The sequence below is a fragment of the Haematobia irritans genome, chromosome 2 (assembly GCF_050003625.1).
Source record: "Haematobia irritans isolate KBUSLIRL chromosome 2, ASM5000362v1, whole genome shotgun sequence".
In the NCBI taxonomy this organism is placed as follows: domain Eukaryota; kingdom Metazoa; phylum Arthropoda; class Insecta; order Diptera; family Muscidae; genus Haematobia; species Haematobia irritans.
The window spans coordinates 1710120-1727721 of NC_134398.1; the positions used below are offsets into that span (position 1 = coordinate 1710120).

Sequence of the window (17602 nt, forward strand, 5' to 3'; positions counted from 1 at the left end):
GGGAGGTATATGAATTTAGTTGGTAGGTAAATAGAGTTAGAGTACTATGAATTTGGCCAACCATTGAAATACAAAATTACATAATATTACAAGTTTCTTTATTTATTTTAAGAAAATGATTTTTAAAATAGTTGTGATTTTGACTCTTTATTCGAAAACAACCCCATAATTAAAACTCCCGCTTATATTCATTAACGAAAGTGTGCAATTTTGAGATCGTTTTTCTACTGTATGTTTCTATTAAATGAGTTGTCATACAAAAACTACAACTGATATTGTTTCAGCTCTTCTCCTTTATATTTTTTCTTATAATTAAGAACTCGTATAGTCGTTAAAAAATCAAAATTAATAGGCTCTTAATTGGTACAAGTAAATAAAACAGAATAAAATACACTTATTACAACATGTAATAACTGGCCAATTTGTTTTTATAAAAAATATTTTTGCTTAGGTGAAGGCAAGTCCGAGTACACAAAAATTCTAATGGGAATAATGATTCAATACTTTCTTTTTTTATGCGTTAATAGTATGAAAAAAACTGGATTTGTTTAGGACCAAATAAAAGAACAAATAAAGCGAAATATGCAATTATGTCAAAATGCAATAAGCAAATAGAATACTGGGGGTAATATAACATCAAATAAACAATGCATAAGAATACCGAATGACTTTGCATTTGATGATAATCCCAGGCAAATGACACAACACTATGTAACAATACGCCGTATCGACGAAAGCTGACGGTAGTGTTCAGTGGCATTGGCGGGGATGCAGATGTGACATAAATTTCAAAACGTTAACAAAAAAATGCTGTCGTCATCTAAAAATATTTTAGGTCTCGATGTTAAATAAATGTTTTATTATTTCAAACATACAATATAAAATCTGTAGTTTTAATATTGGCTATGTTTATGCTTACGAGACTTTTTAATGAATTTTAATACTAATATTATAGATTTATATTCTATCTTGACAACACACTTTCAATAGTAAAATCTTTCATTTGTCTTTGGTTTAAATTGTTTTGGTTTCCAAGCAAAAAAACGAGATTATTATTGTCACATATCGAAAAAACGATCCAGTATAGGGGGACTACGTAGAGAAGTAATTTTTTTTTGGGTTAAAATTTCCCAAAGGCTATGTCATAAAAATTACAATTGTGTGCAATGCATAAAGAAAGGTACAAGAGGCAAGTTTTAGGTTTACATATGAAAATTCACGTTGCCTTTTTGGATTTCAGCCAAATATGTCAAACAGGGTGAACTATACACATACACGCAGCCTGCAAATGATACATTCAATGGCACGTAAACCATACATCGCGCTAAGAAAAGGTTTGCTGTAGTCATTCGAACAAATCTCTATAACACATGCATACAGTGAATTCCATAATTTTTCAGTTAAGTTTGGATAAACAGTAAAATTCTAAGTTTATTGCACTGCTAAGCAAAGGGAATTAGGTAATGTCTTTCAGAATAGCCAACATCTCAATTGTAATAAAGCTAATAATAGAATTGTAGGTGCTTTATAGCACGTACATTCCTATTTATAGATTAGAATCTCTACACACGGACACTATCCACAGAGCCATGACTATCATGTACTTTTTCAGACAAATATCTTTATAGCCACAGTCAAGCAATTCTATTTATATACCAGCTTGTTGGGCATACACAAGCCGATTTAATTAGTGTTAAAGAAACCACAAATGATGTACCAGTACATATTTTGGATTATATGTAATTTTATATATATTCCAAAAATGTTCGCAAGATGATGTTTAGCATTATTACATATTTACTACGAAACCTCAAAATGTATCACACGTGAAGAAGAATGAAAGAACAGTACTTAATATAAAATTAACTGGATGCAACAAAAAGCATGTTTGCAAAAATAAACTGCAAAAATAAATATTTTGTAATCAAAAAATATCTTTGGGGGATATTTTAGGTTAGGTTAGGTGGCAGCCCGATGTATCAGGCTCACTTAGACTATTCAGTCCATTGTGATACCACATTGGTGAACTTCTCTCTTATCACTGAGTGCTGCCCGATTCCATGTTAAACTCAATGACAAGGGACCTCCTTTTTATAGCCGAGTCCGAACGGCGTTCCACATTGCAGTGAAACCACTTAGAGAAGCTTTGAAACCCTCAGAAATGTCACCAGCATTACTGAGGTGGGATAATCCACCGCTGAAAAACTTTTTGGTGTTCGGTCGAAGCAGGAATCGAACCCACGACCTTGTGTATGTAAGGCAGGCATGCTAACCATTGCACCACGTTGGCTCCCCTTTGGGGGATAAAATTTTAAACTTTTCGAAGTGATTCGAAATAAACTATAAATCATCGAAATAACAACGTTTGCAATGCCCGTTTTTCAAACGTTTTATTTCTTTGCGTGTATGTTTAATTGAAAACTTTCATTTTATTACTTTAAATAAGTCCCTTCTAAACTTTGATTAAACCAAGAGAACATTTTTAATTTCTAAAAGCTTATTAGGTACCATTAAAGACATTTAATCACAAAATGTTGCCATATCTGTTTTGGTTTTTAATGGATTTCTCTAGAACTGTTTTTTACATACATATATACTATCCCAAATATTCATATCTAAACCATTTTATTACGCGTTTTTGTTCTATACTCATAGTTTTAATAGCTTATCCTAATCAGCCACACGTAATCCAATATCTTATACGTCTTCTTTCTATTTATAATAAATTTAATTGCTAATTAAATCTTGGGTTTTTATACAATTTATACTACACCCAAAATATTAAAACTGCTGTTAGGATTATTCGCATTTTTTTAATATTTTTTCTTCAGATAATGAACGGATTTCAATCCGTTTTCGCGCAGCAAGCATTTGTGCCATACCCGCAGCAATACTGAATGCTTGAGAATAATGACTTATCATCTCACATCAAATTTTCATGAGTATTACAAAGTAGCCAATATATTTGTTGTTTATTTCTCAAGCATTCAATTTTTCTCGTCCACTCTTAAAATTTAGCTCTTGATAACGCTGCAGAGAGATAATTTCCATATAATAGTAATTACTAATAGTAATTACTTACAACGATTATTTGATAATCAATGGTTTTTCTGGGTGAACTAAAAAATCGAAGAATATGTACTCCAAAATTTTCAACAGATTATAAATTTTTGGATAATTTTTTTATGTTAGTCAAACCTAATTTCTTTGAGTGTATATGTTTTTTCTAACTCAAGGAAGCATTCGTTAAAAAAAATATTTCCCTTATGTGCCGTCTACCGATAAGATTGCGGGTCAACGTTTTTTTATTTTTACACCCAAAAAAAAGTGGCCCCACCGTGGAAGAAAATGTAGGTTTATTTTAGAAAATTTTAATTAAAATAGTTTTCTAATTGCAACATGTTACAAATAAGTTAATACGTTTGGTCAAATTGAAGAACATTTTTTAAAAATAATTAATTTTTTTCTATTGTTTAAGAAAATTCCATATGTTGGAAGAAAAAATTGGATTTAAAAATTATTAAAATATCTTTAGCGCTGTACGAAGTTCGAGACAGGTACAATTTTAGTAAAAGAGAGACTTATGAATTTAATTTAAGCAAACTTCTGCCATTTTAGGAAAATATGAACTATTTTATTTTTTAGTAAAATTGTGCACTATATTTGTATACAACGTTTTTTTTCTTATTTTTAGTTCACGTCATTAAAGTTAGCAAAAAATTATTCAAATAAGGAACATTTACTCATATTGTGCAAAATTTAACTAAAATCAACTAATCTTCATGAACTAAAATAAAGTTCAGTTGGCATTAGAGCCCCTTTTTTTCTGGGTGTATGCTGTGATTGGAGACATTGGATATTCTGTGGGCAATGTTTGTCGCAAAATTGCTTTTGGACTATTAGACTATTTTTGTGACCACTGTAAAAAGCCTCCAATGATAAAACAAATGTGAAAGAGAATGACATTGAAAGAAAGTCCATTTAGTATATGCGTTCTTGTGACATGAAAACGTGTTACAAATCCCAAAACTATATGGAAGGCATATCCTTGGAATCTGACATATAAAATAAAATGCCAAATAGGTAAACATATTTTGTTTTTGCAACTTTGGTATTGAAAGTAAATAGCTTTTTATGGAATGATTTGTAAATAGAAATATATTTGTACTCGCTTTTATATTGCATGTATTATAAAATGGAATTGTAAATAAGATGAGTCGATCTAGCCATGTCCGTCTGTCCGTCCGTCCAATCGACTTAAAGTTTGTCGCAAGTTTTTGGTCAGAATAGAACTTTGTTCATTTTGGAAGAAATCGGTTCAGATTTAGATATAGTTTTCATATATATGTTTCGCCGATATGTACTTATTGTGCTTTAAATAATGCAAAAAGAGTACAAATGATAGTGTCGTAAAGTGTGCCAAATTTGTTTGCAATCGGTTCAGATTTAGATATAGCTCCCATATATATCATTCACTCGATTTACACCCATATGACCGCATACGTCAAAGTTGAAATCCGATTTACATGAATTTTTGCACAGGGAGTAGAATTAACATTGTACCATATCTATGCATGCCCAATTTGGTTGAAATCGGTTCAAATTTTAATATAGCTCATTTATACTCATATGACCAGAGACAAAATTTTAACTGCGATTTTCGTGAATTTTTGCACAGGGAGTAAAATTAACATTGTAACTATACATACCAGGTTTGGTTGAAATTTATAGCTTCCACATATATCTTTCGCCCGATTTTCACTCATATGACCACAGAGGTCAAAGTCTCATAGTAATCCGATTTATGTAAAATTTTGCACAGGGAATAGAACTAACGTTCTTGATATGCATGCCAATTTTGGTTTTAAATATATGTATATGGGAAATATATATGTATATGAGATAGTACCAAAAATGTAGATCTACGAAGTGGTGCAGGGTATATTAAATAAAGACGGTCCGTCCGACTTTAGACTTTCCTTACTTATTTTATTTTATCTCTTTTGTACAGCCCAGTGCAGTTTCCTTATCCCATGAACTGAACGTGTGTATAAAATTCAATGACCGTACAAATAAGTTCAATGCAAACTAAAACACCAAAAATTGTTCGTACGATTCAACAGTACGAATGAACTTCTTATATGATAAATATTTCGTAAATGCTTATGCTTATTTTTAGAGTTTTCATTAATAAACGCAAATTTTAAATTTATTTGCATATAATTGTATTTAATTACAATTTACTGTGAGTCTGTTTTTTAATTTCGATTTTTAACCAGGCATTTATAGTTTTCTTAATACATACATATATTAGAAAAAAACTTATATTTATAAAATCATTATTATTATTTTTGAAACACCGCGGCTTTGCCTCGTAATCAAAACCATAAACCTTCATCTTCGTATCCAAATTAACAGAGTATATATTATTGTACATGTTATCACACCTATTATTGATTTTAAAATGATTATTATGTTAGCGTGGGATGCTTGTTCAACATGACACGTGACGTTTGATGTTATTTCTCCACGTTTCAGTTTAAAAAGTTCTGAAAGGAAATTCCGTTCGGTCTATTTTGCAATTCTAAATGATCATGATGAAATGAACGAGCTTGTACAAGGGTGTGTTAAAACTTGGGAAAACCTCGAAGTGTTTTAGTGTATTTTGTGACATCATTATTTGCTTGATCCCACAAATGCAATTTGTAGATTGTTACAAATTCCTTTTTCCAAAAGCTGTGCGCTCTGTCGGCGGGACGGCTCGAGAGAAGAAACCATATACTAAGATAACATTATTGCAAACAAAAAGTATAAAAAATTGTTGGTGTACATACTGAAGAAGAAGGGCCTACAAAAATTCAAAGATTTTGTTTTGAATTTATCGCCAAAGATGCGTTTTGAATGCAATAGATACATATGTATGTACGTACTCGTTGCTTTCAAGCAAATTGGGAAATGGTTATTACTCAGGTCTGAGAGAAGAAAGATGTTTGTCAAAAATTCTGTATATATTTGAAAATTGTTTGAAATAACCCATCATTGTAGTTGACCTGTCTTCGGATTAAAAACTATTTGTAACCAATTTTGTGACTACTATGCAAGTATATGACATGATTTCAGACAGTCACGGTCAATAATGTACTTGAGACATTATACTTATAGATAATTTGGAATTCATAGTTGCCACGATTATGAAGAACATTGTAGATATATGAAGGAAATAACTGATAAATTTGTATTTCCATCTAAAATATACGAAGACGATTTGAGCGTCCATGGTACGATTACTTGAGCCTTTGGGTCCAAAATATGCAAATATTTATATAAGACAAATTTTTTGAATCTGAGTACGATTTTGTAGTGTAAACAGGTTTACAAACATCATTAAACATTCAATAATTTCGGCGATCACCTATTCATTGCAGCCAAATTTTTTCCCTGCGACCATCTTTTTGAGGTCTGAGTACAAGAAAAAGTCGCTGGGGGCCAGATCTGGAGAATACGGTGGGTGGGGAAGCAATTCGAAGCCCAATTCATGAATTTTTGCCATCGTTCTCAATGACTTGTGGCACGGTGCGTTGTCTTGGTGGAACAACACTTTTTTCTTCTTCACAGAGAACTGCAACCGGTGCCTTTTTTTCGTATTGCAATCTTACCCACAAAATGTCGGTGGCAGTGAGTAAGACACCAATTACCATGCGATCTTTTATATTGATACAAATGCGAGTATAAAAACACCACTAGTATATAACAATGTATGCAGTGTCTTGCAATCTTAAACCAATCGACATCGTAACAACGCTCGGTAAACAAAAAACGACTGTGGCACTTAAGTGTGATCGCATTCAACAACAACAATTACCAGCAGTTGGCATTAGCTCAAGAGAATTGAGAGAGTACCATATAAGAGAATACCAAACTGCTGAGATATGGGTAACCAATTTGTGTGATTGCTTTACTGCGGTGTTTTCGAGAGACCAACACTCATACTAACAAACACCGACAGTCGTCGGTTGTATTGGATATTGGTGGTTGAAATTCTTTTTACCAATTGGTGTTTTAAGATTGCAAATATTGGTGTTTACTAAATACACTGGTCGGTTGCGGTAGATCGCAGCCGTTTTCTGCTTCTTCATATGGGGACGTTTTACCGCGATTTCGACCAATAACGCTATATAATAGTCACTGTTGATGGTTTTTCCCTTCTCAAGATAATCGATAAAAATTATTCCATGCGCATCCCAAAAAACATTACTTTGCCACCGGACTTTTAAGTCTTTTCACGCTTCGGAGACGGTTCACCGGTCGCTGTCCACTCAGCCGACTGTCGATTGGACTCAGGAGTATAGTGATGGAGCCATGTTTCATCCATTGTCACATATCGACGGAAAAACTCGGGTGTATTACGAGTTAACAGCTGCAAACACCGCTCAGAATCATCAACACGTTGTTGTTTTTGGTCAAATGTGAGTTCGCGCGGCACCCATTTTGCACAGAGCTTCCGCATATCCAAATATTGATGAATGATATGACCAACACGTTCTTTTGATATCTTTAAGGCCTCTGCTATCTCGATCAACTTCATTTTACGGTCATTCAAAATCATTTTGTGGATTTTTTGATGTTTTCGTCGGTAACCACCCCTTTCGGGTGTCCACTGCGTTCACCGTCCTCCGTGCTCATTTCACCACGCTTGAATTCCCTGGGGCAGAGTCCGGAAAATCATTATCAAGCCAAGTTTTTGCTTCCACCGTATTTTTTTCCCTTCAGAAAACAGTATTTTATCAAAACATTTTTTTCACAATAACAAAAGTTGCTTCACAAAAGACGCTCTATCTCACAAACTAATTGACTTACAGACGTAAAATTTTGACACGAATCATTTGAAGGTTGGTACTATATAAAAATAATATGCATTTAATACCAGCGACGCCATCTATGTGTCAGACCGGGGACTTATCAGCCAACCTGTTAAAACGGTTAACCCGTTTTATTTTTTAGCTAAACATTTTTAATTCAAAATACTAACAACTAATTATTTTGCAATGTATTACGTCGGTTACTATTTTATCAGGATATGGAATAAATTCATTAATGTTTCATATATATCTTTTTTACCCAATTTTCTACCGTAATCAATTTAATCTCTCTTTAAAAATATAATTACTAATAACTGTAATAAAAAATTAAACATTTTTTAGTTGTTGTCTGTATAATTTTAATTATTCATGTTGCACAAAAAAATTTATTCATGATTGTTGGCCAAAATGATTTAATTCAATGTTGTTTGTTTTGTACTAATAAAGTATGGTTGCTGTTTTTAACACTTGGCATATAAACCAGTATGACTATGCTTTATCTGTTATTTGACTGTGGCTCAGGGGAATTCTTCTGTGACAGATAGACATGACACACTTAACAATAGAATCTTATTATGGTTTAGTGAATTTTGGAAAGCTTTTCAGTGATTGAGGACAAAATTTAATGGTAAGGGAAAAGTAGAAGTACAGTATATGAAACTTCAATATATGAAATTAATTCATTTTTACAAAACTAAAGGGTCTGAAATGTTTTTTGTAACATGTTGTAGCAAATAGTATAAAGGATTTTTCCAGTTTGGAAAATTAAAATAACTAATGGAAAGTGCATTAATAAACCGAAGTTTAACACCTATTTTGTATTACGACACATATTTTCACCCAGCAAAAAAAGCGTCGCCAAAAAAATAGTGAATATGTTCTTTTTGGATCCGGAAGTAGTGCAAAATTGGAGCAGAAGCGATAAATTTAACATTGACTTGTCATAGGACGGATGTCCACCATTTCAATAGCCGGTGAAATGAATTCGCACCACTTCTTAAGGTGTGATCCAAATTCAGTGTTTTGGATGAGAATTAAGAAAATGTGTGATATTTTGACAAAAAAAATAATTTTTTAATTTTTTTTATGATTTTTAATGAATTATAACGAGTGTCTTGAATGTTTAAAATCAAATATTTTCCAAAATTCGCAATTTTTCTGGAAAGTATTTTGCATTTTTTTTTGGGAAAATTTTAATAATTTGTACCATTTTATTAATTCTTAATCCGTTCTTAATCTAGAAGTGCCCATATGTAATAGGTACTTTTAGTTAATGTGGTATCACAATGGACTGAACAGTCTAAGTGAGCCTGAATCTTAATCGGGCTGCCACTTTAACCTAACCTAACCTAATCTGTTTTTAACGCATTTGAAACAAATTTTTTTAAATTTCCTCTTAAAAATATGAAAAAAACGAATTATAAAAAAATTGACTCAATTGAACTTCCTCTACAGTTAAAATAAAGAACATCTTTGGGAGGACATTTTAAATTTGTGCCTTTAGAAGAACTTCCAATTTTTTTTTTTTTGCTGGGCAGTGTATGATCAATATATTAAGAAAATGATTCACGACTAAATTATAACTGTATTTGTAGTAAAACATAATTAAATGCTTTTGATTTTAGCGAAAGGGTCAAGGACAATATTATAAGATTAACTAAAAAATCTAAGTTAAATAATATTGTTTTAAGTTAATTATATTTATTTAGTTATTAATTAATTAAATAAATTTTTTTATTAAGTTGGTATATCTTAGCTCTGGCATAACTCATAAATTCACTTTGATATTTTAAAAACTTTACCCAAATCAGAAAATTCAGATATCCACGAAGACAATAGTATTCAGATCAAAATTCAACGATTTCAATTGGCCTTGCTTGATCCCTTTTTGCTTTTCATAATTATCTGGGCTGGTAATGCGAGAACCACACTTTTATTATGGTAGCATTTCAGTTAATCTTTCCATTGTTTTTAACCTTTACTTGACAGTAGTCGTACAAAAAGTATATGTCTTCCATTTGTTTTTCATTTTCGCACACTGTCAAGTCCAGTGATTTGTGCATAAAAGAGAGCACTATAATCTTTTTTCATTTATTATTCTTTAATCTTACATGTAGTTTAGTGCAGGGAAAGTTTTTACATTAGGAATAACTATTGTACACATCCCACAAATAATGATCTCTAAAATAATTAATTTGATCAAAAAATGATTCATTCACGGAATGTCTCATCTTTTTATATTTTGTTAAAAAAAAAAAAAACTTTATACTAAAATTCTTTAATTTGTCATTAGTTTACACTATCAATCCTATAAAGATTTGGATGCATTTATCATTTTTATGCATTTATCATTCTGATATGCATGCCATTTGTTTCATTTTATATTTTTTCCTAAAACCAAGATACAAGACTTGATTATGATTGATCTTATGTCATTTTCATAAATAACTAATATAACTCACATCTTTCTCACAAAAAATCGCTTCTGTAACATATACTCCCAAACATATTTTGCTTCAAGCATATACATTTTTGGCTATTGCCCAAACATTTATATGTTTGATCTCTTCCAATATATAATATGTTTGAAAGCATATTGGTCTAAACAATATATGTTTGGGTAGTCAATTTCCAAACATTTTGTATTTTTGCATCCAAATTCAATAATGTTGTCTTCCAAAAGGAAGCATTTTGCACCCAAAAATATTATATGCTTAAAAAAATTCTCCCAAACAATATTGTGCTCAAAATTTTATTTATTTATTTATATATTTACAATCATAATGAATTATGAAAATAAACAGGTAATATAGGTGCTAACAACATAGGTTTTCGACCTGAATGCTCCAAATTTTGTTTCTGCCCAATTGTATATTCCCCCACATCTTTCTCACTTCCACGAGATTTTTTAGTTCTTAGCACCTTTTTCTGTAATACAAACATTATAGAAGAAATTATTCAATTGTATGATTTTTTTTATTTTAATTTTACCTTTTGACGGACGGGGATTCGAACAGCGGACCACACAGTTTGTAAGGATCAAAGAAGTAGCTGATCAATTGCCCAAGGAAAAATAAAATGTTAATTTTGTAATAACAAGCAACAACCACCAACTTAATTCAATATCGCTCCCTGTTAAATAGCGCTCCAAGCTACTAAACACATATATGTTTATAGGCTATTTCTAAATTAATATATGTTTGCATCCAAGCATATTATATTTAAAAACATTTTATGTCCCAAACATAATATGTTCTAACATATTAACATATATGTCCCAAACATGTTATGCTAGTTTATGAACATTATATGCTTGCACTCAAAAATATTGTGTTTAAAAATTTGTTTTCCAAACATATAATGTTTATAGCCAAACATATGAAAAACAGTCTTTTTCATCCGTGTTGATAAGACATTTTTCTGATATTCTTTGACCATTTTTGACCAAGTCCAAAAATGTCGTCTGAAAAACATGAAAAGTTTTATTAATAAAAATTTTGTACTTAATTTCGAATAACACATTACCTTGTTGAATGTTTACACTCTATGATACTTTACCTGATTTGTTTTTTTTTTCATATTTCCTCTCCCTGTAACCCTTAAACAGAGAAGAAGTTCTAATCTTTTGTTCTTTTTAGGTGTAAAATAATCTTATAATATTTAAACTTAAGCATACCAATTTTTTGTGTGAACCTTATTAAAATACCAAGCCTAGAGCCAAAATGAATGCACTCATACAAGCATAGTTATCCTCAACAACCAGTTGCACTCATTTGATTCACTCACTGTATTATGTTGATGTCTTTCGTCAAGTCTCTCTATCTGTATTTCATTCTTTTTGCATTATATCTCTTTCTCTCTCTCTCTCTGAATAACATATCGGAACATATATGTTTACATCCACACATATTTATGATAAAATTGATGTCCCAAACACAAAGCATTCTAACTTATGCTCTTTTGTGTCCCAAACAGTTTATTCTAATTTGGGCATATTATCTTTTTGCACATGGAAATATTGTGTAAAATGTTTCGCCAGAAACAAACTTTTTACCCGAAACATATGCAAAATATACGTTTTTCATTAGTGTGTATTCATATTTGGAATATACTAATAGAGCGATTAATATATAAAGATGAGATATAAAAATTAAATTATTGCTGAGTATTTGTAGTAGATACTACCATTTTTATACCCTGCTCCACACTGTGGAACAGGGTATTATAAGTTAGTGCATATGTTTGCAACACCCAGAAGGACACATGGTGTCTTTGGCAAAAATGCTCTGGTTGGGCTCTTGAGTCGATATAGCGATGTCCGTCTGTCCATGAACACATTTTTGTAATCAAAGTCTAGGTCGCAGTTTTAGTCCAATCGACTTCAAATCTGGCACAAGTATGTGTTTTGGCTCAGAATAGATCCCTATTGATTTTGGAAGAAATCGGTTCAGATTTAGATATAGCTCCCATATATATCTTTCGCCCGATATGGACTAATACGGTCCAAGAAGCCAGAGTTTTACCCCAATTTGGTTGAAATTTTGCACAGGGAGTAGAATTAGCATTGTAGCTATGCGTGCCAAATTTGGTTGGAATCGGTTCAGATTTTGATATAGCTCCCCTATATAGCTTTCGCCCGATTTACACTCATATGACCACAGAGGCTAATTTTTTGCTCCAATTTAGTTGAAATTATGCACAGGGAGTAGAATTAGCATTGTAGCTATGCGTGCAAAATTTGGTTGAAATCGGTTCAGATTTAGATATGCTCTAATATATAGCTTTCAGCCGATTTACACTCATATGACCACAGAGGCCAATTGTTTGGTCCGATTTAGTTGCAATTTTGCACAGGGAGTAGAATTAGCATTGTAGCTATGCGTGCCAAATTTGGTTGAAATCGGTTCAGATTTAGATATATCTCCCATATATAGCTTTCGCCCGATTTACACTCATATGACCACAGAGGCCAATTTTTAAGTCCGATTTAGTTGAAATTTTGCACAGGGAGTAGAATTAGCATTGTTGCTATGCGTGCCAAATTTGGTTGAAATCGGTTCAGATTTAGATATAGCTCCCATATATATGTTTTTCTGATTTCGAAAAAAATGGTCAAAATACCAACATTTTCCTTGTAAAATCGCCACTGCTTAGTCGAAAAGTTGTAAAAATGACTCTAATTTTCCTAAACTTCTAATACATATATATCGAGCGATAAATCATAAATAAACTTTTTCGAATTTTCCTTAAAATTGCTTCAGATTTAAACGTTTCCCATATTTTTTGACTGACATTGTGTTCAGCGTTGCCACACCGAAAAAAAAGTTTACTATTGTTTACGAAAAATGAACTAACCCATAGTAAGAATGACCATGATTTGGCGCCAAAGATTTTTTTCATCTAGATAAGTTCATGATTTTCTTATAAATAAGTTTATGTATTGCATCGTATTTTAGTTCATTCTTACTACGCTGTGGGAAGAATGTACTTACACTCATTCAAAATATTCCTGCTATCCGGAAAAATGAACAAGTTTTTGGGAATCCTATATTTAGAAATTGGTTTCAAATAAACTGTTTATCAGTATAATTTTCAAAGAAGCAAATAAATTGAGGAATTAAAGGTACAACAAGCCTGTATACAACTAAGAAATTTTTCGTACAACATAAGACAATTTTTCATAACTACCAGTATTTTATTTCAAAAAATTATTATTATATTACATAAAACTATGGCTTATGATATACAATAAAAGAAATGTTTTTATTCGTACGCTGTATGCTGTTACTTTTCGGTAGTAATTGCTTCTTCAAAAGAGTAATATTCTATGTTAGTAGAATGAAACTAATTAATATCAATTTCCATTTTCTATCCATATGAAAGATATATGCCATAAGTTGCTATTTTCATTTCATTTTTGTCCAATTTCACCGATTTCGCTAGGTTTTGTTGTGTGGATTTGCGTCATAAGCCTCTGAAGTTAAAAAGGTATATAAAATATAAAAATATTATCAAATTCTATGGTATTTTGATCTTTAACTTACAAGAGAATTTTCTTAGAGCAAATAGGGATATCAGCTTAGTTAGCATTAAACAGTAAGAAGATTCCAAAAAATACCATTAGATTTGCTGTCATCCTGCAAATGAAAATTATTTTTAATAAATAGAAATTTTGGCTTTATTACAAATGGACGAAAAACTTACCACATTGAAAAAAATCATCCAATTACTACATTAGTGGAATCATATCCATGCACAAATGGGACATTTTTGAAATCCTTCTCAGAATATAAATGAAATAAAAATATTATAAAATTAGATATAATTTCCACTTGTCAATATAGCATTTAGTATTTATGGTGGATATTAAGTTCGAGTTTAGTGGCTAAAATCCCAATTTTTCATGATTAGTTTTCTTTAGAAATACATGGGAACAAAATTGAACCGTTTTTGTGTTCATTTAAAATTTATATCAAATTTTTAGTAATTTGAGGTCGCTGAATCCAAATTTACACTTGTTTTTTTAAGAGCTCGACTTTTTGAGATATACGGTTATGTTCAAAATTAAGGCACTTCCGCTATATATATTGGAATAACTTGAAAACAATTCATCATATTAAATTAAAAAAACAGCGTTCTACATAAGCTTAAAAACGAATTTCTGTTCTTAATCGTGTAATCCATTTAAAGAATATAAACTTAATAAAAAACTTGTTTCGAGCTATTCTCCATCAAGTTATATTTAAATTTGCATCGAAGGCGTATAATTTTATACTTTTCTTACTGATTTATTTCTGATTTTAGCACCTAAACTCGAACTTAGTACACACCTTAAGGACTCGCTATAACATAAAAATATAGACTCAAAAAATTGTACTGTGATCCAGATGTAGAGTAAATATAGATCATTTTATTACCACTCATTATGAATATTTTTATGTAAACCAATTTAAAACCGCACTAATTTTAAATTATTAATAGAAATATACAGTTTCTTAATATGTGATTTATTTTAGAGTTATTTATTTTTTATCAATATAAAGTGTTTTTGTTTTCTCTAACATCACACCATTCACTTATCAGTTTCTAAAATGTTACGAAATAAATGTATTTTTATTAATAAACACAAATACCGCACGCAAGCGCACCACGTGTGCGCTTCATAAATGCATCAACAGAACTGAATGCACCAATAAAACTCAAAGCCACAAATAGTCATAAAGGACACATATGTAAAGAAAAACAACTCCACACACACATGATCCCTTTCTGATCTCGCTATTGCAACAAAACAACTATCACCACAAAAGATACCAACAACACACATTCCATAACATCATCGCAATAACAAACACAAACAAAAAAAAAAGATGATGCAATAATTTCATAATTTCTTCTCACTTCAATTTCCAGTATCACGTTTATTGATTAGTTGGTATTCTATCTATAGGATAAGGTAAAATATATTCAAAATTTACGAGGAATCCATAAAAAATTATAACACCCGTCAAGGATTAAATTAACTACTTTTTATTCTACTTTATCTAAAATTTTCAATGTGAGGAAATATACTCCAACTTATAGTAAAAACCGAAATAAGCTGTAGGAAGCCGCCATACGAATCGGTACTGTGGTTAAGTTAATTTTTACTACAAAAATTTTTTCCATACAAAAATTTTTCTTAGTAAATTGTCCACATTTCGTAGTAAGATTTTTATATTGCCTATGTCTTTTTATAATACAATCAACGATGCATTAACTATTGTATTGGAAATTTATTTAAGGAAAAATCCGTCCCATTCCGTAGTTAGTGAACTAAAAAACATTTACTGAAGTTTTATAAGTTTTCCTTTAGCTAAGTTAATTTTCGCAGTGGTTACGAAAAATGAACTATATTACAGTAAATTTTTTGAACTATGTGGAAGTTAAACTGGTCCTAAAATTAACAAGACACCTTTTTTTCTGTGCAGAATTGTTTCACCAAAAACCGCTAGATTTGCCCAAAAAAATAGCTAAAGAAAGCTAACAAATGCTAAAAAATAGCTAGAAAAAAAGCTAAATTTTTTGTATTGAAATTTAACAAATTTAAAGGCTTTATTTTACTTACAATGCATATTATTTTCATTTTAATTCCACTTCTGTGAGACTGTAATAATATCTAAGGCATATTAGATCTGTTTGCGTATTCGATACATTTTGATTACTATCACAAATTTTTTACTGGAAGTCCTTCGTTTTGTGGGAGCTACCTTCCCAACACCTCTATTTTATTTACTTGTTATTTTAAAATATTAAATAATCTAAGCATGCTTTGGATTTGGTAAAAAAAAAAAATGATTTGTCATTTTTTTAAATAAAATTTTAGTTTGGATTTGAAATTGTGAAAAATTCGAAATACATTACTTTTATTTAAATTGTAGAAAATACCTATAGTTTACATTTCCCAGTAAAAACATTTTCCTTTTCTTCATGAGCTATCAAAGTGCTTTAAAAACGTGCTAACGCCAACTTAAATTTCCAAATTCAGACTCGACTTCAAGTAGAAATTATTGTATATATACGTTTTTAAAATAAAGTGTTGAAAAACATCTTCTATTTTTGAACGCTATTTTGGTTTGTGGTTAAGATGCAAAAACTCCTCACATTTAAAGACTATTTCATTAATTCTTCCTTCTTTCATGAAAACATACCCATTTTTAAGTTGAATCACTTAATTATAAGGACAAAACGACTTCATCGTCTTTTGGACAAGGAAAACAGTTTATATAAAAGAAATTCACAAATGCTATTATAACCAAAATTCGCGTTCGTATTTTAAGGAGACGACAATATTTTTTCAGTGCACAAAGCTATTCACATCTACTATTTTAATTTAGTAATATCGTAATAACTTTAGAATATTATAATAACATAAAAAGGATAAACGAGTCAAATGATAATATTCCCAATAATTTACTGACAGTTTATCTAACAAATTTGTATGGTCATAGTAGATTTAAAGTTTACGATAACTTTTATGTATATAATGAGAAAACTTTACAACAAGGTGTACTTGCTACAAAAATGCCCGCATAATGGCTGGACTCATTATTAATGTTTCAACTGAGCTTTGAAATATGTGGAAACCCTTATACTTGCAGCAAGGCTTAGATAAAAACGCCGATTTTTCCATATTTCAATAGAAACATGTCGAAAATAAAAAAGCCAAAAATAGCTAAAAGGGTCATGAAAAAAAGCCAGAAAAAAAGCTAAAAGCTAAATGCATTTTTTTCCCGCTAAACGTCTTCAAAAAAAGCCAAATCTAGCGGGAAAAAAGCTAAATTGGCAACGCTGATTGTGTTCCACCCTAGTGCATTAGCCGACTTAAATGTTGAGTCTATAGATTTTGTAGAAGTCTATCAAATTCTTCCAGATCGAGTGATATTTAAATGTATGTATTTGGGACAAACCTTTATATATAGCCCCCAACACATTTGACGATGTGATATGGTATCGAAAATTTAGATCTACAAAGTGGTGCAGGGTATAATATAGTCGGCACCGCCCGACTTTAGACTTTCCTTACTTGTTAAGAAAAATTTTAGCTTAATGAGGCATAGATTTTTTTAGTAGTTAGATTAACCTGTTTATTAAGTCAATATTTTTATATATTAGTTGTTTTATTTTATTTTTTTTTAATTTGAACATGTCACATGTCTTGTCAACCACGTTATGCCTCATGTCAAATTATTTTCATATTAAAT

At 30.8% G+C, this 17602-nt stretch overlaps 1 protein-coding gene and 1 long non-coding RNA gene across 3 annotated transcripts in view; one reads left to right on the plus strand and one right to left on the minus strand.

Moving 5' to 3' along the window:
- Positions 1–17602, plus strand: part of LOC142223197 (carbohydrate sulfotransferase 4) — a 54056-nt gene that overhangs the window by 13024 nt on the left and 23430 nt on the right. The window lies entirely within an intron of this gene.
- On the minus strand, positions 13641–14494 carry LOC142227467 (uncharacterized). The gene is made up of 3 exons (XR_012719846.1): positions 14064–14494; positions 13904–13996; positions 13641–13833 (listed from the first exon to the last, which is right to left on the minus strand). It is a non-coding gene; the product is annotated as an uncharacterized LOC142227467 (long non-coding RNA).